Genomic DNA, 23,059 nt, shown 5'->3' with positions numbered 1-23,059 from the left:
CCTACTGATACCAATGGCAGAACTACAGGGCTCACAAAGGTCGTACCTGTGACCGGGCCCTGGAGTTCCACCACCGGACTCAGAGGGAAGGGCCCCGGCTGAGGTTCAGGGGGGCCCTTCATGGTTTCTTGCACCGGGGCCCTGAAGGTTCTAGTTACGCCACTGGTATGAGTATGGAGTAGTGGCCATTGGTTTTGGCAGTTATTAGGTCATTGGTTAGTTTTAGTAGGGCAGTTTCAGTAGAATGTTGTAGGCGGAAGCCAGACTGTAGGGGGTCGAGAAGGTTGTTGTCCGTGAGGTAGCGACTCATTTGGTCATGAACAAGGCGTTCGATGAGCTTGGAGGCAAACGGGAGAAGGGAGATAGGTCTTAAGTTATTCAAACAGGTGGGGTCTAGTGAGGGTTTTTTGAGTATGGGGGTAACCAGTGCATGTTTGAGCGGGGAAGGAAAGGTGTCGGAGGAGAGGGAGAGGTTGAAGATGTGGGTTAGGGAGTTGAGGATAGAGTGGGAAGGTGGTCGCAATAATTGAGAGGGGACAGGGTCCAGGGGACATGTAGTGAGGTGGGCCATGGAGAGGAGTTTATCAACTTCTTCTGTGGTAACTGGGCAAAAGGAGGAGAGTATTGAGTGTGGTGTTGGACCTGATATGTTGGGGAGGAATTTGAATGCTGGATATCTACTTGCGAATTGTGTTGATTTTGCTATTGAAGTGGTTGGCAATATGTTGAGCGGTAAGCAAGTTGGTGGGTGGTGGCAGTGGGAGGTGAAGTAATGGAATTAAGGGTAGAAAAGAGTTGACGAGGTTTGGATGAGAGGGTTTTGATGAGAGTGTTGTAATAGGTTTGTTTAGCAGTGTGGAGGCAGGAGTTGTATTTGAGAAGGACAGATTTGTAGAGGGTAAAATCTTGCAGGGATTTAGATTTACGCCATGCTCGCTCAAGAGCACGGCTGTGTCTCTTGAGACTTCTGGTGTCGTCTGTTTGCCAGGGTTGTGGCAGATGGGGCCTGGTTCTGCGTGTAGAAAGAGGAGCAAGTACGTCTAGGGAGGATGACAACGTGGTGTTGTAGATGGAAGTGGTTAGGTCTGGGCAGGACAGGGGTGCGATTTTGTCATAAAGGCCATCAGTAGCAGAGTGAAGAAGGGAAGGTTTGAGGTTGCGAAGGTTCCTGCGGGTAGTGGTTTGTGGGTTGGCAGCATGGGATATAGGAGACAAGGAGAGTGTGAAACGGATAAGGTTGTGATTAGAGAGAGGAAAGGTGCGTTGGAGAGATTGCAGGGAGTGCAGCAATGGGAGAATACAAGGTCGAGAGTGTTGCCGTTGGAGTGAGTGGTGGTTTGTGTCCATTGTGTTAGGTTAAAAGAGTATAATGATAATAATAATAATACCCAGTGAAGTGACTGGCCTCAGGTGATACACAGAAATTAAACAAATTCGTCTACATATGTTGTACCTGTTTATCTGCGATCTTCTCTCCTCTACATCCGTTCAAATTGCAAAATGTATAAAGCTTGTCTGAGCTGTCAGAAAAAAGGGACAGAGAGCTGAAGTTACACTTTGCAGAGCTCAGTGAGGGGAGCTCTGAGAGCTGATTGCAGAGAAGAGACCCCCACCCCTCACACAGCACACAGCAAACGAGGTGAGGCTGTCAATCAGCTGGAGGTCCCTCCCCTGTCACCTTTTTTCTCTTGGTGTCAGGAAAACTTGTCGGAAGTGACTCATGCTGATAGCAGAAGCAGCAGACAATAATGACACGTCATGCTCTTGATTGAGACAAGTGCACACTATAGCGGGATATGAACTGTTCATATTTCATGTCTGAGGTTTACAACCACTTGTGTGCTGGGATCCCACTGTGTGAAAGCAGAGTTTCAGTAAAGATTGAAGAGGAGGGCTACAAAGTGAAGACAGTGAGGTTGATTTTCTAAAGGGTCATATGAAGGGAAATAAAAAAACAGCATTTTTCTTGCACATGATTGGATGAAAAAAAAAGGCAGAAGAAATTCACCTCATTCACTAATCTCTGGAGCAAATTCCCTTGCAAAGTACAACTTCCCTTGTAACATGCACAGTTGATTTGCCTTTAGTAAATCAACCTCACTATCTGCTGAGGTGAGCCTTTGAAAGCATTAGGTTGATGGCAGATTGGCAGTTCTGGCGCTAGAGACAAATCGCTAGCAGCAGGATTGTTAAAGAGCCTGAATGTCTGTCCCTATGGAATCGCTCCATTCCAATGAAGCTCCAGCTCCCCTGTGTCAGTGATCAGCTGCAGCAGGGGAGAGGAGGGAGCACTGACAACGGCTGGGCTGTGGAAGCCTATGGGTGACATCATGGCTCTCGGGATTACCAGCTGTTGTTGAGCACTCCTTGATACAGGGGCGCTGGGGCTGCAGGGCCACGTAACCGAACCGGAGCCAACTGAATTAAGGTAAGCACATTGATCTTTTTTTACACAGGGTATGCTAGATAAGTATCTAGACATGATGAAGATGACTTGCTGAAGTTCAAACCGAGCATCAGAATGGGGAAGAAAGGGGATTTAAGTGACTTTGAACCTGGCTTTGTTGGTTCTGGACAGGCTGGTCTGAGTATTTCAAAAACTGCTGATCTACTGGAATTTTCACACACAACATCTCTCAGGTTTACAGAGAATGGTCCGAAAAAAAGAAACAATCCAGTGAGTGGCAGTTGTGTGGAGGAAAATGCCTTGTTGATGTCAGAGGTCAAAAGAGAATGGACAGACTGGTTTGAGATTATAGAAAGGCAACAGTAACTCAAATAACCACTCGTTACAACCAAGGTATGAAGAATACAATCTCTAAACGCACAACACATCGAACCTTGAAGCAGTTGGGCTACAGCAGCAGAAGACCACACTGGGTGCCACTCCTGTCAGATAAGAACAGGAAACTGAGGCTAAAGTTCACACGACTCATCAAAATGGGACAATAGAAGATTGGAAAAATGTTGCCTGGTCTGATGAGTCTCGATTTCAGCTGCGACATTCAGATGGTCGGGTCAGAATTTGGTGTAAACAACATGAAAGCATGAATCCATCCAGCCTTGTATCAACGGTTCAGGCTGATGGTGGTGGTGTAATGGTGGGGGGGATATTTTCTTGGCACACTTTGGGCCCCTTAATACCAATTAAGCATTGTTTATACACCACGGCCTACCTGAGTATTGTTGCTGACCATGTCCATCTCTTTATGACTACAGTGTACACATCTTCTGAAGGCTCCTTCCAGCAGGATAATGCACCATGTCACAAAGCTCAAATCATCTCACCACTGGTTTCTTGGACATGACAATGAGGTCACTCTATGCCAATGGCCTCCACAGTCACCAGATCTCAGTCCAATAGAGCACCTTTGGGATGTGGTGGAACTAGGGTTGCCACCTGTCTGGAATAATGTGTCTGGGTTTCAGTCTCTCTGGAACCCAGACACATTATTCAGACTGGGCTGTGGCTCCCCAAGTAACTGAGATAGTCACACAAAAATCTGTTGCAGCTGAGGGCTGCTGTCTGGTGGCAGGTTTGGCATCAATGGGGCACTGGGGGGGGGCGCGATGATGTCAGCAAGTGCAGTTTGACACAATGAAAATCTCTCCTGCCCTCAGGTGTCCATGAACTAGACGTGTGGTGCAGCCACCTATAGAAGTAATGCCTAGCGTCTTGCAGCCCTTGTTTGGGTATTAGTGCAGTTTGGCCAGTTTGGCCACATCCAGTGCTTGCCACAGCATGCTGCATTACCACTTTTCTTGAGGCACCCAAAGGTGTATCAGGTCTTGTATAATCCTATAGTGTATACTACGAAAAAAACGTGCCCTGTGCTGTTAAAGCGTTTGGGTTTGCCGTGAAGAAAAGGTGGCAACCCTAGGTGGAACTGGAGATTTGCATCTTGGATGTGCAGCTGACAACAGCAGCAACTGTGTGATGCCATCATGTCACTATGGACCAGAATCTCTGAGGAATGTTTCCAACACCTTGTTGAATCTATGCCATGAAGAATGAAGGCAGTACTGAAGGCAAAAGGGGGTCCAACCCGATACTAGCAAGGTGTACCTAATAAAGTGGCCGGGGAGTGTACATTTATGCGTGTTTGGATGTGAATGAGGCACATAGAATATCATTGTTGCCCTTGCAGAGACCTGCGTTTATCCAGTGTAGGAAAGTGACGGTCTCTGGACACGGTGTTAACAAGGCCTTAATGTATTTTTATATCTGATTTGGCTGCGGGACCCGGGCATTGTTAGACAAGGTTCACACACAGCTCTACATATATTTTCCACATCCATGCTCAAGTCTTATCAGACACGTAGCCCTGGCAGTGAAAGAGTTAGCACTGTGTTAGTAAAGTGGGTTTACACTTCTGTATAAGAACACACAGTAATCCATCTATATGAACATATTTACCTTCCTGCGCCTCAGAGCCGCTGAACAAAAGGCTCCTTGCACTTCCTGGAACTGTTGTCGGGCTGTCATGTTTTAGGTGTGACGCGGCCTCCCCGCTATGCACAGCCCGTCACACTTCATTACATGCTTCTATATAGAAGGCCAACACACTGCACCGTAACAGGATATGCAAAATCATTTATTTCACGTAGAAATAGTTCTCAATTACAAATTCTAAATGAAAATTGTGTGGCATTAAACAACTACTTTCAATCTTCTCCTTCCATATGGCAGATTAGAAAGTGAAAGTAAAGAGCTAATTAACTGATAGAGGGAGGCAACAAAAACTGTTTTCTTTGTTCCACGTTGGATCTGCAATACATTCACTCACTGCGAGATAAAATTCAAGGCTAGGCGTCAATAAATGTGAATCATTTTTATAAAAAATATTAAGCCCCTCCACTGGACATACCTATGAACAGAATTTCTAAATACAACTAACCATATCATTACAAAAGCATTGGACACAATTCCCCATAAACGTTTACTGTACAAAGTAAGGTCCGTTGGCATGGACCATAGGGTGAGTACATGGATTGAAAACTGGCTACAAGGGCGAGTTCAGAGGGTGGTGATAAATGGGGAGTACTCAGAATGGTCAGGGGTGGGTAGTGGGGTTCCCCAGGGTTCTGTGCTGGGACCAATCTTATTTAATTTGTTTATAAGCGACCTGGAGGATGGGATAAACAGTTCAATCTCTGTATTTGCAGATAATACTAAGCTAAGCAGGGCAATAACTTCTCCGCAGGATGTGGAAACCTTGCAAGAAGATCTGAACAAATTAATGGGGTGGGCAACTACATGGCAAATGAGGTTCAATGTAGAAAAATGTAAAATAATGCATTTGGGTGGCAAAAATATGAATGCAATCTATACACTGGGGGGAGAACCTCTGGGGGAATCTAGGATGGAAAAGGACCTGGGGGTCCTAGTAGATGATAGGCTCAGCAATGGCATGCAATGCCAAGCTGCTGCTAACAAAGCAAACAGAATATTGGCATTAAAAAGGGGATTAACTCCAGAGATAACACAATAATTCTCCCGCTCTACAAAACTCTGGTCTGGAGTATGCCATCCAGTTCTGGGCACCAGTGCTCAGGAAGGATGTACTGGAAATGGAGCGAGTACAAAGAAGGGCAACGAAGCTAATAAAGGGTCTGGAGGATTTTACCGTAGTTATGAGGAAAGGTTGCAAGCACTGAACTTATTCTCTCTGGAGAAGAGACGCTTGAGAGGGGATATGATTTCAATTGATAAATACCGTACTGGTGACCCCACAATAGGGATAAAACTTATTTGTGGAAGGGAGTTTAATAAGACACGTGGCCACTCATTAAAATTAGAAGAAAAGAGGTTTAACCTAAAACTACGTAGAGGGTTCTTTACTGTAAGAGCGGCAAGGATGTGGAATTCCCTTCAGCGGGGGGCATCTATAGTTTCAAGAAATTATTAGATAAGCCCCTGAACGACCACAACATACAGGGATATACAATGTAATACTGACATATAATCACACACACAGGTTGGACTTGATGGACTTGTGTCTTTTTTCGACCTCACCTACTATGTAATTATGTAACTACATGTAACTATGTATTACAAAAATATATATATATATATATATATATATATATATATTTTTCTTTTATTTCATTGTATCAAATTCAATTGAAAAAAATTTGTTTTTATTTCGTATCCAAAAACACAACGGTGTGGGACACAAACATCAAACAATACACATTGTTCTCAATGCAAATTTGACAAAAGCCCACCCTGGACTGACCTTAAAGGTAACCTCTATAGTACCAACAAGGACTGAAAAATTATTCAGAGCTTTTGGATGAAAAGGCATAATATTAACCTGAGTATTTATGTAAGCTATTTTATGCATTGTATGGATGCCATGCCCCAAGGGTAGTTTGGTCACTTTTTGACTTATCTTTGCAACACATTTCAGATTATTTTCCATTATAAAATGTTAAATGTGTGCAGTCTAAAAACTACCCCCTTAAAACTTGTGAAAATGGTGATGCATAAGAATGGGTCTATAATCAAATTATGTTTGCTCTAGGTCTATTTAAAAAAAAAAAAAAAAAAAAAAGTTATTTTCAGGAAGATAGACATTGTAATGTTAAGGGTTTGCTGCGTGGTGAAATATTAATGTATTTACAGAACAGGGCAAATTTGTATACAGTGTGCCTGTTAAATGCTAACATTAATTTTAAGTAGAGTAAATGACTGTGAAGAAGACATGAACTGTGGAAGCTGTCCCAAAAAAGACAAGCAGAGGACCAAGGGCTAGTCAGCTGTGGTCCTCCTGCAGCTAATCTTTCCTAGTCGTACAGTAGGGGGCACAGGCTCTTTAATCATTATGATTGGACTATATGCAGCTACCTTCAGGTGATTGGACACTAGCAAATAAAGAAGCTACAGGGAGATCCCTCTATATAAACCTATAAACCCTCCCACTCTCAGCTAGTCACAGTTTTTGCTGGTGTCCTTAGGTAATGGACCTCCTCCCTCTACCAAGAGAAGCCCAACTTCTTATATGGAGGTTTGTCTCTATCTCTCTTTCTCTGAATGATAATATTCCAAGATGATTCATCTATCATCCATAGCCACTGCAGCTCTGCATGCAGCTTCCGGATCAGTTGAGTCCTTGGCAGAGCCCCGAGGAACTCTACAAAGAGCCAGTCTGGTGGAAGATGTGGATTTGGCATGTAATGTTGCTTTGGGCACTGTATTCTGCTGTTGGTAGATGCCCCCCCCCCCAATGGCACATAGTAAGCCTGTACTGTATAAAGACTGGCCTCACCTGGAGAAAATCTTTACTCCTCAAAAGCATCTCATCCAACAGTATCCTATTGAGAAAAAAGAGACTGCCAGCATGGGCGTCCGCAGAACTTTTTTCAGGGGGGGGCATCATTTTAGAGTCACCCATGCGCCGCCCCTTTTCGACAATATCATTATCACATTGTCATGGTCAGAGACAGCAGGCGTAGTACAGTCCCTAGGATAAGTAATGGATAATGGCCGACATGCCCTCTTACCAGACCCAGCAAAACTACAGCAGTGATCCCTCCGGCTGGGCGATCGCTCACTCTGGGCTCCCCGGGGCGATTCTGGTCAGTAGTGTAGCATGCCTGTACCTTGGCATCATGGCTCTCTCTGCCGCTGGGTAGCGTGGCTCTCTCTCTGGTGGTGCTGGGTAGCATGGGCTCTCTCTCTCTGGCTTCCGCCCAGCACATGCCTCTTACTTTGTCTGGTAGCACTCACTCCCTCAGCTTTCTTCCAGGCTACAGTCTCTTAATCTCTCTCGATCGAGCTGTAGCCTCCTTCCTGTGGAAAATGGGGCCGCCATTCTTCAGGACTACAGGTCCTGTGATACTCTCCTCTCCTAGTCTCCTTTGATTGGCCCTCAGTTATGGCCAATGGGGAAGGAACAGAGGAGGCAGGAAGCTGGGCAGGGAACCTGGTGAGAGCCGCTGTCTCTTCTCCCTGCAGGAGAAAGGGGGGGCGAGTGGGGTAAACCTCTTACAGCCCGCAGCTCGCCTTTCTTCTGACACAGCGCCGCCGAGTTCTCTGCTGGACTGAGCAGGGAAAAGAGCCCGCAGTCACACTACACTGATTGGGGGGCTTGACAGCAGCTTGATGGTATCACCCCACTGGGTGCCCGCACCCCCATAGCCACTGTGCTGAATGTGCCAATCCGATCCCTGATTCCGGGGGGGGCACTTGACCCCCCTTGCCCCTACCTGCGGACGCCCATGACTGCCAGAGTTTCATTTCCAGAGGCTACAAACTAGAGTTCTGCACCCACTTCATGCTTTTAAACTTGTCCTATTCCCCATCACAGTGAGTAGATCTGCTTGAGGAAGCTTGTCTTCTCATCTAGAACTTGGGTTTGGCTGTCCTTTTAACACTGGATTCCTCGATTGCGAGGACCCCAGATGGGAATCCACTGGGACACTTCCATGGCTGTGGCCTACTACAATTATCAAGGAGGCACACCCCTCAAAGGGAAGCAGACTTGTTTCTCTGTTGGGCAGAACTTTATGTTCCTGCTAGACATGTGCAGTTCGTTTCGTACGAATCGAAAATTCGTACGAATTTCCGAAAATTTGTTCATTCATAAGCATCCGAAATACGAATTTCTATGCTTCCGAATTGTATACGAAATACGAAGTTTCATTGATGAATTTCGGATCCAAATTCCATTACAACGGAAACGTTACTGGTGTTTTGTTGACCAATCAGAGGTTTTCTTCTGCTGCTGAGTGAGGGTTGGGAAAATGACCTTTTTAAATATGGGAGTGGGAGACTGGTACTGGTAGTCGATGGGAGATTCAGAATCGGACAAAATAAGAAGGTTCGTTAATATCGTTTCATTATTGTCATAATAATTACGATTATTCGTTATGATGAAGTTAAAAACCCAGGAAGTCAGCAGAGCACAGGGATGGTGGGAGCCCCTCATAATGAGCACAGCACAGGGATGGTGGGAGCCCCTCATAATGAGCACAGCAGGGGTACAAACCCAGGAAGTCAGCAGAGCACAGGGATGGTGGGAGCCCCTCACAATGAGCACAGCACAGGGATGGTGGGAGTCCCTCATAATGAGCACAGCAGGGGTACAGCCCCAGGAGGAAGTCAGCACAGCACAGGGATGGTGGGAGCCCCTCATAATGAGCACAGCACAGGGATGGTGGGAGTCCCTCATAATGAGCACAGCAGGGGTACAGCCCCAGGAAGTCAGCACAGCACAGGGATGGTGGGAGCCCCTTATAATGAGCACAGCAGGGGTACAAACCCAGGAAGTCAGCACAGCACATGGATGGTGGGAGCCCCTCATAATGAGCACAGCCGGGGTACAAACCCAGGAAGTCAGCACAGCACAGGGATGGTGGGAGCCCCTCATAATGAGCACAGCAGGGGTACAGCCCCAGGAGGAAGTCAGCGCAGCACAGGAATGGTGGGAGCCCCTCATATTGAGCACAGCACAGGGATGGTGGGAGCCCCTCATAATGAGCACAGCAGGGGTACAGCCCCAGGAGGAAGTCAGCACAGGGATGGTGGGAGCACCTAATAATGAGCACAGCACAGGGATGGTGGGAGCCCCTCATAATGAGCACAACACAGGGATGGTGGGAGCCCCTCATAATGCGCACAGCAGGGGTACAAACCCAGGAAGTCATCACAGCACAGGGATGGTGGGAGCCCCTCATAATGAGCACGGCAGGGGTACAAACCCAGGAAGTCAGCACAGGGATGGTGGGACCCCCTCATAATGAGCACGGCAGGGGTACAAACCCACGAAGTCAGCACAGCACAGGGATGGTGGGAACCCCTCATAATGAGCACAGCAGGGGTACAGCCCTAGGAGGAAGTCAGCACAGGGATGGTGGGGGCCCCTCATAATGAGCACAGCAGGGGTACAGCCCCAGGAGGAAGTCAGCACAGCACAGGAATGGTGGGAGCCCCTCATAATGAGCATAATGAGTCCGACGACTGCCATATTGAGAAAGGTATTTTTTGCTTTTTAAATTCATCATAACAAATGTTCGTAAAAGTTAACAAACCTAACGAAAACAAATTGGATTTCGGAAACGAATTACAAAATACGAATTAACGGCTAATACGGAACGGAACGAAACAAATTTATTGATGGCGCACACGTCTAGTTCCTGCCTTGTGTACCATGCACATCTCAGGAGTGGTAAATTGTCAGGAGGGCTTTCTCAGTTATCAGGGAATGGGCTCTCCATATAGTTGTGTTTCAAGTACTTTGGTACGGTGACGGATGCTGGATGTGTGCCAAATGCTCTGTGGGTCCTTTTAGATCATCCAGACCTTCTGTCCCAACGACCAGTATTCCATTCTGTTTCTTGGTCGCTGGCTTTACCAGCATGGCTGTTGAAGCCACGGTCCTAAGGGCCTTTAGGGTTCAAAAATTCCTACACACTTAAAGGCTTGGAAATTAACTTCCTTGAAAGTCTATCCATTGCACCTGGAAAGCCTATATTGCTTGCATTTGATCCAAGAAAGTACTCCATGGGATGTATTCTGTTCTTCTTCCAGTCCAGTCTGGACCAACATCTGAGTGCCATTAAAAGAAAATGGTTGGCTTTAGCCGATCTGTTGTAGAGAGCTTTGGCCCCTCATATTCTAGCTAAGGTCTTTGTTCAAGGCACGGCTTACATCTTCCACCCTTTGAATTGGTGATATAGTAATAATCTTGTCTTTTTTCACACAAAACAGAAAGCATCACAGGCCCATTCATCACAAGTGATGCCATTACCAGGAGCCTTGTTTGTTAGGTCATAGAGAATGCATATGCTATATCGCGAGGTGGCTTAAAAGAAGCCAAAAGACCCCTCAACTAAATCAATGCAAAAGACAGCAGTGCCTTGTTAAAACAGAAGGTACTTGCATGTCTTGCATACACAGGAAAGAGTTTACCTGTCCGGGAATTTCACTCTAAGTACTCAACTCACAGTTCTCCATTATCCACAAATATAGAGAAAAAAAGGCTGGTACTCCAGCTGAGTAATATCCGACACTTTATTGATCTACTGAAAAAACAACAGCACTATGTAGCGTGGCTACGCATTTCAGATAAACATGTCATTTCTTAAGCAGCTAAACAACATTAGTATAGCCTCTACGAGAAATGATTTCAGTTTATCTGAAAAGGTCAAGTACTTAAGTAGGAGATGAGAGCAATCAGAGCCAGGTGCTGTAGGAAAGAAGAATAGAGAGGTCTAACATTGAGCGTACTCCATACAAAGTCTGTTTCCCATATAATTTCAGCATCTATCACTAATCTAAAATATATGGGATTTATTTCTAATTTTAGCATTGTGGAAAGAACTGTGCAGATCTGGGCTCTGTAGTATTAGGCTATATCTGTACTGTATAAAAAGAATTTTAGTTTCTTTGTGACAGCCCATGGTTCCCCTTGCTGAAGCTGCACACTTGAACAAAAATCTAATGTTGGACAACATTTTTTTAACTTTTAAGAGTTGCACATAATTAAAGCCCAACTCTTTTCCCCTAACTGTGTCATGGATATGGCAAACAGACACACTGCCCCTTTATTCCTCATAGTAAAGACTTTTTCAGCAGCTTTAAGCAAAGGGCATACATGACAGGGTGGAAAGGAAACCAGACAGTAGTAGGTAGGGATGCACCAATACTAATTTTTTTACGAGTACAAGTACCGATACTTTTTTTAGTTCTCGCCGATACCAATTACCGATACCTACTGCAACTTCAGCTGTCAGCAATGGTTCAAAGCACTGCAAAGTTATTTACAAACACAATACATTTTTTTAAAAATTGTATTATTTTGCACTTTTTTCAATGTGAAATGTGTAAATGTATGTTAACGGTGTCAAAATATTAAGGAACAAAGCAAACAAAAAGAAAAAAAGTTTTAATTATTAATAGTTCATAAAATAAAAGTGAATAAAAAAAATCAGCAGGAAGATAATAAATGGAGAAGGAGAATAAGTAGTTATTAAGGCTGATTAGAGTAAATTAAGGGTTGATAAGGGGTTAAACAGAGGAACAATTTCATAAAAAAACAAAGAAAAAAAAATTTTTTTTTTACTTGACAGGTTGCTTTAAACTGACTTCATCTGCAGACCAAAGTTCATCCCTTTGCTCTGTAAATGTATAAACAAAAAGAAACAATGTTTCTTTTTATCTATCTGTTAGCAATGTTGTTGATAAACATTTCTGGCTGCTTTTTTTTTTTCACAGCTCCAATTGCCAGGACTTAGTTTACACTTCAGCTGTCAACAGGGAAACCCCACTGACAGCTGAATGAGTCATCGGTTGTTAAGGATAGGACGGCCCTGCTCCTTAACAACCAATAATTGCCAGCTTTTTTTTTTTTTACATTTCAGCTGTCAGTAGGGGAATCCCACTGACTGATGAAAGAACCGAGCCTGAAAGTATCGGTTTCAGATATCGGAGCATGTACATGAGTACCGATACTCTTGCAAAATGCTTATTATCGTATCGGCATTGATACTGATACCGATATTATTTTGGTGCAACCCTAGTAGTGGGTTAAATTAGTTGTTAGGGTATGAAGGGTTAGGACTCTTACCTGAATGGCCGAGCAGACGGGGTGATGGGAAGAAGCAGGAGAGATAGTGGGAGCGAGGGGCATCATTTGCAGACTGGAAATTGTAGGAGGAACGTCATTTTTGATGATGAGGGTGGGTGTTGGTGGTTTGGGGTCCTTGACAAGGGTCTAAAACATTGTGTCTATTGATAAAACGGTGGGACCCATCTCAGGTATGGAGTCCTCTGGTGGGTCTTGTTAATTCTTTAGACTGACCGGGTAGTGTAAGGTGGTAGGGGTCTGTGGTCAGTTAGAATAGTCCCTGATATATGGCGGCTGGGTACAGAAGTTTAATGATTCCATGGACTCCAAAGGTGGGGAAGATGGCGTCGTCAAGGTTCTGCAACCATTCTTTGATCTGGATTGTTTATGAATGTCTTATGTTTTCTGTTATTTATGATTTTTGGTTTAATAAAAGGCCAAACCGGCCATTTAATTCCACTCTGTATTGGTGTTGTTATTAAACAGAAAAGGGGGCGGATATGGGGGCAAGTTATGGGAATATTGGTAAACAGGTGGGATCTAAACTACCCTAGTCAAGGCCCCATTCAGGGTAATGCATGGTAAGCAGGCACGTTACAGTGACTTCCATTACAACACGTTATGTGTGATGATACACTGCAGTGCTATTCATTTTGTATGGTACCCACAAGACAGGTGCACTGCAGTACACCACAGCACAAGGCACAGTGTGTAATCTACTGTGAAAAATGCAGCCTGCACACTTTTTTCATGCTTTAAGGTGCATTGCAGCCCATTCATTTTGACTGGCCTCCCTAATGTAGCGTGACTCAATGCACATAAACTAATTTGTTGCAGTGCATTATGTTGTGGTGTGAATGGGTCCTAAGTGTATAAACACTCATTTCTGCCCACAGAATAGAGGAATGACAGGTCATATACTGTATGTGTCTAAATATATTATAGAAAAACACACACCCATCTTCCATCTGTGTAAACGATGTTTGCTTTCTAAACAACAATTCCCTTTATTGTCCTGCTCCTCATTGCTTGTCTCCTTTTTTACCATTTCTTACTAGATCATGAAGCGCTACCCCCCGCAGGTGCCGCTGGTGAATGTTGGTTATCTCCCACCATGCACAGCTATTCACTCTGTAGATAAGAAACAGTCTTTGCAGCTTTGTTTTGTTTTTTTTATTTAGGGGGATTAAACTTGGATGGGGATAGGGTTCCTATGGGATGCCAATTTAATCAGCAAAGGAACTCTTCAGGTACTCAACTATATAAATCCAGTATATACACACTTCTCCTTCTTCTAAATCCAGCACAGAGTTGCTTGTAGAACTACAATACCCAGGACCAGCTAGCACTAACAGTTTGATTCAACACAATCTTAGTCAGATCTGAGCAAATGCCCTTTGCAGGCAGGGACCGCGGGCCCCTTTAGTAGTGTAGCAAAAAAGTGGGGTCTTTTGCTGATAGCTGTCCTATTCCAGTACCACCTCTTCAGGCACTGCCAGCCCACCTGGCTGCAGCTGCCCCTTTCACTAGCCCTCCTGGCTACTTCTCCACAGACCTCCCAGACTGACTCTGCATCCATCCCAGACTGCTTGCACCCAGTCCCTTCAGGCATGCCTCTTAGTCCTCTGACTGCAACAATCACCAGCTCCTTGGCTGTCTTCCTCCCTGGAGATTTGCCCGGCAGTGTCCTCCTGCTGTCCTCTTCTTGCTCCCATGCCTCCTGGTCAGGATCCCTCTGTGTGTCATGAACAGGGGTGCCATCTGCACCCGAGCCCACCAGACCTGAGTTCACCTTCCCCAGACTGGGGAGCTACTCTCAAAGGCCCCGACAGTCTAACTGTCATCTCCATCTTCCAACCGAACTCCACACTGCCCCAGCTGAGCTGACCCTGAGTATTTGAGGAGGCCTGCCCCCTGCCAACCCATCTGTTGGGGATTGGCCATGGCCCTCAGAACACTCCAGACAGCCCCTCCTAGACCCCCCCAACTGCTTATGGAACCTTCTCTAAGTTTCCAGAAAGCAGGGAGGAGTTACCAGAGATACTGCTGCTGAGTCATCTAGCCCTTCCTGGGTCACTTAAATCCCTGACCCAGAAAAACACACAGGCTTGGCTGCCAGCTAAGCCTGACAATTTACCTACATTTACCAAAAATCCTAACTCTAGCACACTAAGCTGGAGGGTGCTACAAACATAATAAAGGTAAAGCTGACCATAGATGGATTAAAATTCAGCCAGTTCTGCAGGGACTGGACACATTTTGATCACCTTTTTTCACTTCACATTCACATTCACCCAGGTCTGATTTTCACTCATTGCTTGATTTGATTTTTTTCGAGCACTCGGTTCCTATACAAGTACATTGTTCACTCCTTCACCTTATTCACCTTTTTCACTCCATTCTCACTTTTTCGATTTAGTTTTTCACCTTTCTCTATTACACTACTCACCTTCATCACCATTCTTTCACCGGTCCAGCACTTTTTGGTTTTGTTTTCACAATATACCTACCCTTCATTTCATTCATTTTATTTACCCAGAATCCAGCCCATGCGATTTTTAGCTCCCCTGAGTCGCCGCGGGAGACCCCCCTTTGGTGGCGCCCCGCGTTCGATGCCTGCTGGGACACGGGTAAGCGACATTGCTCCCTCCCCTCATTTATATATTAAAATATATTATAACCATAATTTCATTGTTCATGCTTTTGTGCAATTGCATTGTGTTTTCATTATTTGTTAACTAATTCGCAGATACCTTCCTGATGAAGCGGCTACCGTCCGAAACTAGTCGAGGTGCTATCTGTCTTCAAATGGTCCCATTGTTTTTTCCCCCTGTATCCAGGGTTGATTATATTGGTGATATATATGAATTGTCATCGTTTTTAATGTGTAATTGATCATGTATTTGCTTGAATAAAACCTTTTATAGTTCTACTTTTTTCACATTTGTACCTTTGTCATATATGGTTATTTTACTGCTTTACCATACCACGATAGTCCAATTGCCCCCATGTTCTTATGGTAGCCTGGTTGGGGACCAGGCTCCCAACCTTTTTATACATTTTGATCAGTGTGAGTCTCTCCCTGCTCTACAGACGCTGATCATATCAGCCAATATATTGTGTGACTGTCAAGGGTTGTTTCTACTTTCCCCCACTTCAGCAGGCTCTGTTGATATTGATAAGATAGGGTGAGTCTAGTGAAGGGTAAAGTTCCATGCAATAAAAGTCAGGAAAGGCTGCAGAAACCTAATTATGTACCACCTCAAGAAAAGATGTGTAAGAGGAACATGACTGATGCCTTTACTTATTACCTGCCAGGACTAAATACCAGTTGATCCTACCATAAATTCATTGAGTCCCTAATGCCCCGTACACACGATCCGAAAATCGTACGAAAAATGCAGCATTCGAATCGATCGTACGATAATCGGATTGTTAGTGCAGAGCTTTCGAGAGCCGATCAGGAAAGTTCATCCGATATTATTCTGTCAGACATGCAAGGAAATTGTTTCCATACGATGCCAGATCGTACGATTTTCGTTTAATCAGTACAGCTATTGTTCAAAAATGCAATACAAATGCATTACAGCACATGACATCACTTCCGAATTTTTATTCTGTCGTACGGGAATTTTCGGGACTTTAGTAAACTCATCAGATTCGACGTGAGATTAGCATGCAAAAAAAAAAACAACGGACGATCATTCGTCCGATAATCGGATCGTGTGTACGGGGCTTAACTTCCAGTTTTTGGCTTACAAAGCTGTTTTTGCTGCACTGAAATTCCATCCGGTGTTGTCAGTTCTGCCTAGTTCTTCCATATTGAACTACAGAATTATCCCCGTCCTTCTTTGCCCCTCTCCACATGCACGCATTCATATCTTTCCCAGCTAAACAATTCTGCTACCAGGAGCATGCTTTGACATGCCTTTATACAAAAAAATTGCAAAGCTGTTCATCCATCAAAACTGCATGGAAATTTATTCTGTGCAAATGGGCCAATACTGAGCGATCTCAGACTAAATTCTCTGCAATTTGAATGTGTGAAGGCGAAAAATACCGCATGATGGCCACTAGATGGAGCTGAAGTGCGTAATATTTTCTTTGATAGTCAGCACCATCTAGTTGTCATAACGCGGTATTTTACAAATGCACACATTCAAACTGCTGGGAATATAGCCTGAGGACATTCAGTTTGGCCCCATCTGCATGAAGCGAATTTATGTGCTGTTTTGATGGACAAACAGCTATGGGAATTTTTTTAAAAATACACTCCTTTGTGTAAGGGAAGGGCATCATCATGTCAACGCTGCTCTCTTTGCATCATCGAGAATCAGAGAAGAGGTGAAGGGCACCCTGCATGTCATGTGACCAGCCAAAAGCCATCCCAAAAGAGTAAGTATAAACGGGGCCTAAAATAGATACATTATGTGGGGCATCTGGAGAGGGGGGGGGGGGGTAGTTAAGTGTAGACCTGATGAAGCATTTGGTCTTTTTCTGCCATCAGTCTGCTATGTTTCTGTGGATTATATGTATACGTCTGTTTCACACTTGTAGGATCATTTCATTTTTTTTTTCAAGTCTGCGGTGCAGTGCGCAAAGAACTCTCAAAAGGAGGATTGGACTTTTCAGGTGCTTGAAGGACAGACAATTTTTTAAAAAATTGATCCTTTATTAGCATATGTTTCAAAAATAAGTAAATGTACATCATTGATTAAAATTCAAAAATACAATCCAAATTCCATACACAATGGAACTCTATATGTTTCATCAGTGTCACATATATAGTGTGACACAAATAGGGAGTCTGAAGCCACCTTGTTAATGCCTTGACGTGTTTCGCGTGGTAGACCCACGTCCTCAGGAGGGCTCCAAGAGGAAAATCTAGAACAATAATCATGCACATAAACACATATTCCTGATTGATACAATGTCAGTCAGCTAGCTTATTACAAAAAAGATACATACATTACAACCATCAATTTTATGCATAATAAACATATTAGGGCCATTTTACTCAATGAAAGTTTAGGGGTCCCCTTCACCAATACTTCCAACACACATCAGGCAACCTAGAACCCTCAGGGGGAGAGCGCAAGAGGCCTTTAATGGGACCCGCTGAGAGGGAGCAAGAAAACAACAAAAGGTATAACATATTCCTCCCTTCTGAGGTCTGTTATATATTTGCAAAGGTTGTTGGTTGCCTGATATGTTTATTATGCATAAAATTGAAGGTTGTAATGTATGTATCTTTTTGTGATAAGCTAGCTGACTTGCTGACTTGAAGCTCTCCTGAGGAAGTTGGCATACCCTGTGAAACGCATCAAGGCATTAACAAGGTGGCTTCAGACTCCCTATTTGTGTCACACTTTATATGTGACACTGATGAAACATATGGGGGTCCATTGTGTATATAATTTGGATTTTATTTTTGTATTTTATCCAGTGGGGTACATTTACATCTTTTTTAACCATATGCTAATAAAGGGTTAAAACATTTTTAATTGTCTGTCCTTGAAGCACCAGAAAAGTCCAAAGTGTCCTCCTTTTGTGATTTGTTCTGTATATGGTGCAGTTAGGTGCTGTCTTCCATTCAATGCATCTTTAATTTGTGCTAAGGTACTAAACTGAACCAAAAAACTTGTGAACACTCTGGTGTGTTATATGTCCCATCCCAAGGAGGAGGTACTCTTCCCTGACTATCCCAGGGTGCAAGACTCCTAACGGCGGCAAGGCACACTCAGGTCTAACTTCCTTGTGATCAACCAAAGCAGACCACTGAGTACTAAGTTAAGGGCTCGCCAGTAGAGAAACACCCCAAGATGGAAGAGGAAGGAACCTAAGGTCCACACATCCTCCCCTTAGACTTCAGGGTAGGCCCATTGACCCCCACCCTACCATCCCTGAGTGGAGAAAAAAACACATATCAAGCACAGTGAAACAGATGTAGGGATAAACAAATACAAATTAAAAAAGGTGGACCGTAAAACCTCCCCAATTGTACTATTCTCTTGAAATCAACACCCCATGCTTTGAGGTATTGGGATCAGTCCTAGATGATAATGGTCTTCTACCTCACCATGTTCTGGAGATATGTGTGACCGACAACTTACTGTAATGTCACTTGATACTTATTTCTATTTGTTGATTTTTCTTGGTGCCTAGTTGCTGATACCTATGGGCTCATAGCCTTAGACAAATGGTCAAGCCAATAAGTAGGGCCTGATTGTTAGGCCTAAAACTTTTTGAAGTCGTTTTTCTGTGTTTAGCTGGTCAGGGCCTCTGATCACTTTGAAAAATGCGTCCTCGTTTTGACAATTATCTGACATTGTTTAAGTATAAGCTTTTGTATAATGCTTAAATATTTGCAATAAAAACTATTGGAAAAGAGAATTAAAAAAGGTGCTAGTGTATATACAATGGCTATGCCTTGATCTTGTAACGAAAATTGCCCCGGTCGCGGCCAATAAGGCTTAGCCCATAGTGCAGGAAAAAGCTTTGGTGTTGTGGCCGAGTTCCCTATCTCACAGTGGGTTCCAAAGCCACAGTGATACTTGGAGCACCCTCGGGTCACCACTCCTCGGACACTCTGCCTTTTTCATACTTGCAGGATAATTTGGCCAGTTACCGAAGATTGGGTGGATTTTGGCATGCAAAAACACATTCATGAGATACCATATTGGCCAGAGATCAGCTTCCTTGTAATACATGGCAATAATTCTTTATCGCATACCATTAAAGGGCTAATGCATAGCTCCCAACTGTCCCTGATTTCGAGGGACTGCCCCTGATTTGGAGCAATGTCCCTCTGTCCCTCTGTCCCTCTTTCCTCCTCATTTGTCCCTCATTTTGGTCTGATCTATATAGTTGTATATAAAATGCACTTTTTATCTTTCAAAAAGTGTTTCCCGTTGCTAAACCTTTCATCCAAATTCTAAGTTGCTGCATTTGTACATTTTATAAGCCAATATAAAGGAATAGGAGTGGTAAAAAAAAGTCCTTGTGGATTTAATTCACTTTTTTTTCACTATGTCTACATACGTTTGAAAGTCGATGTCCCTCATTCCCAACTCAAAATGTTGGGAGGTATGCTAATGGGCTAAAAATGTACTCATGCCTTCACAGCATTAAGGTCACTTTACAGAACAAAGAATCTCTGTGCCCAGAAAGGATGTACATTTCCATGGAGTTGTTAAACGGTATCACATACAAATAACTCATACTGTCCATTTCCAACAATTGATGTCACATAAAGGCATCTCAGGAATTTCAACATTTACAGAGACTGAACGTGTTTAGCATCCTTTCAAGTGATGTCACCACCCCAGGGTGATTCTCTTTTTTTATACCTTCATCCCAGGCAGTGGGGGAGGGGCAAAGTTAATGAGATGTTATTTCCACTTTTCACATCCCACCTAGCAATCTAGAAGCTGTGTGATCCTACTTGTAAAAGGTCACTTGTGTAATTATTTCAACTATTTTACCCCTGTACACAAACACTAGCAGGTGGAAGAGCAACACCACAAGCCAAGTAGACTCTGTTACAATGGACGTGTATTGACGATGAACGGAATGACAGATCCAGAGAGCAGAGATATGACCTCATCAGTGTGCTGCTACTCCTTCATTGCCCAATCAGCAGTCTGGACTATGTTGTTGACCAATCTGTGCTGCTGTTTCTATCAAGGTGAAGGAAGGATCTGATTCTTTTATCTTGCAGGTGCCTGAATCAAAAGGCTGGCTGCACAGACTTACAAACCCTTTGTCAGGTAGAACGTGTACATAGCCCCCAACTGTCCCTGATTTGGAGGGACTGTCCCTGATTTGGAGCAATGTTTCTCTGTCCCTCATTCCTCCTCATTTGTCCCTCATTTTGGTCTGATCTGTATAGTTGTATATAAAATGCACTTTTTATCTTTCAAAAAGTGTTTCCCAGTGCTAAACCTTTCATCCAAATTCTAAATTGCTGCATTTTTCAATTTTAAAAGCCAATATAAAGGAATAGTACCGGTTAAAAAAAAAGCTTTTGTGGATTTAATTAACCTTTTTTTTGCTATTTCCCCTTTAAGAGGGCGTGGCAGGGGGCATGTCCTATGCCTACATACGTTTGCTAGTAGGTGTCCCTCATTCCCATCTCAAAATGTTGGTAGGTATGCGTGTAGTTAAAACATGTAATCATAAAGACAGCTTGCCCTCCGGAAGAATTACCCCCTTCATGACCAGGCCATTTTTTGATTTTTGGCACTGCATTACTTTAACGGACAATTGGGCGGTCGTGCAGTGCTGTACATAAATGACATTTTTTCCCACCCACAAATAGATCTTTCTTTTGGTGGTATTATTATCATGGTATTTGATCACGACTGTGTTTTTTTGTGCTAGAAACAAAAAAGACTGACAATTTAGAAGAAAAACACAACTTTCTGCTATAAAACATATCCAATACATTAAAAAAAAAAATCGAATTTCTTCATAAATTTAGGACAATATGTATTCTGCTATATATTTTTGATAAAAAAAAAAATCCCAATAAGCGTATATTGATTGGTTTGTGCAAAAGTTATAGCGTCTACAAACTATGGTATACATACTAGAATTTTTAGAAATACTAGCAATGGTGGTGATCAGCGATTTTTAGCCTGACTGCGATATTGCGGCGGCCAATTGAACACTAACTGACACTTTGTGGGAACCAGTGACACTAAAACAGTGATCAATGCTAAACATATGCACTGTCTCTGTACCAATGACACTGGCTGGGAAGGGGTTAAACATCTAGGGCGATCAAAGGGTTAAATGTGTGCCTAACCAGTGTTTATGTGTACACAGTGTGGTGTTTGTACTAAGGGATGTGGTGAATTTTATCTTTGCAGGGAAACAAAATCCACCACATTCCTGCTGACAGAACAGAGCCCTGTCTTGTTTACATAGGCAGAGCTCTGTCCTGTGTGTCTCCTCACTGATCAGCATGTGCTGGCCAATGGATGTCTCTAATCAGCTTGTGCTGTGTCTAATCATAGCACAGCTGTGGCACCAGCGGAGCACGCACCCCCTACTCGGCAGTGGCGGATCATGTACTAGGTACATGATCCGGCACAGGAGAGCCGCTCTGCCGCCGTACTCATGTGAGGCGGTCAGCAAGCAGTTAAAGAGGAACTTCACTCCCTCTCTGATTTTTTTTACCCTCCCCCTTAATTGCTGTGCACATTTCTCCTCGATTCAGATACTCCCCCGAAAAGCAGACCCAGCATTGTCTTGTTCAATCCACTGATCAGGCGTTACAGCCCAGGTCCTGCACCTCCATCTTGGTCATCCTCAGTCATCAGGAGCCAGCTGCCACTTCCAGGTTCCGGGACTTGGACCCCAATGATGTGCGCTAGCTTAGCCCATCGTGTTTTTCTGCACCTGCAGCCTCCCTGTGATATGTGAAGGTTTAATTCCAGAAGTTTGCGGGAGCATGGAGACACCATTCTCACCTAGTTGAGAATGGGGAAGGGTATGGGGCCAGACAAAAAAATGTAAAAAAGTTAAGAAAATTATTATGCCGTGTACACACGACCGGTTTTGCCATCGGAATAAACTCCGAAGGTTCAATTCAAGCAGTCTTGCCTACACACGGTCAAACCAAAGTCCGACCATCCAGAATGCGGTGACTTACAACACTTACGACGGGACTAGAAAAAGGAAGTTCAATCGCCAGTAGCCAAAAGCTTCCGTCTCGTACTTGTTTCAGAGCATGCGTCGTTTTTGGTCAGTCAGAACAGCATACAGACGAGCGGTTTTCCCGATAGGAATTGGTTCCGTCGGAAATATTTAGAACATGTTCCATTTCTAGGACCGTCAGATTTTTTGAAAAAAAAAAAAGTCCGATGAGGCCTACACACTATCGGAATATACGATGAAAAGCTTCCGTCTGACTTTTTCTGTCAGACATTCCACTTGTGGTGTGTATGCGGCTTTATAAAACCGTGGTTTACATTGTAGAGCAGAAGTGGAGTCCAGGTAGTTAAAGTGGATCTTGAGGTGCTTTACATACCTGAATTTGCGTGTATTTTAGTATCCTGCAATCGGTGGTGTATTTAGGTTTTGTGCTGCCCTAGGTATGACTAAACTCCTGCATCCCCTAATTTAAACATGGTACACCCCTTCCTGTCGAGGCCACACCCCTTCCTGCTTAAGACCCACCCTGCCATCTGTAAACCACACCCCTTCCTCTTTAGGCCCCACCTTTTCCTCCTAAAGCTCACCCTCCAGTCTATTGGAAGGCAAACTCTGCATGAAGCACAGGTAAATGCAGGTCAGAAGGAGGTCAAGTGCACCTGTCAGTGGATTCTGAATAATCACTGAAACATCTCAAACTGATGTCAGAACAAATGCCAGTGCTAAGTGATAACAAAGGCACTTTGTTGTGGTGGAAGTGCTCATATTCACCTATTAAAACACCCCTAAATGACATCACATTGGGTCAGCAGATAGGGTTGGGCTAA

The 23,059-nt window shown here is 43.9% G+C and overlaps 1 protein-coding gene across 2 annotated transcripts in view; it reads right to left on the bottom strand.

Annotated features, from left to right (window-relative positions):
- The window catches only part of DNASE2 (deoxyribonuclease 2, lysosomal), an 87,034-nt gene extending 82,560 nt beyond the window's left edge, over positions 1-4,474 (bottom strand). Inside the window, exons 1-2 of one of the 2 annotated variants that reach the window (XM_073622699.1) lie at positions 4,418-4,466; positions 1,454-1,520 (exon numbers count right to left, since the gene is read on the bottom strand). The gene's annotated coding sequence lies outside the window, so the exon portion shown is untranslated. Of the gene's footprint in view, positions 1-1,453; positions 1,521-4,417 lie in introns of both variants that reach the window. The other variant, XM_073622700.1, reaches the window with a different exon arrangement.
- Positions 4,475-23,059: the final 18,585 nt, after the last annotated feature.

Source organism: Aquarana catesbeiana, linkage group LG03, assembly GCF_042186555.1.
Source record: "Aquarana catesbeiana isolate 2022-GZ linkage group LG03, ASM4218655v1, whole genome shotgun sequence".
NCBI classification, from domain to species: domain Eukaryota; kingdom Metazoa; phylum Chordata; class Amphibia; order Anura; family Ranidae; genus Aquarana; species Aquarana catesbeiana.
This window is presented reverse-complemented; position numbering and strand designations above follow the sequence as displayed.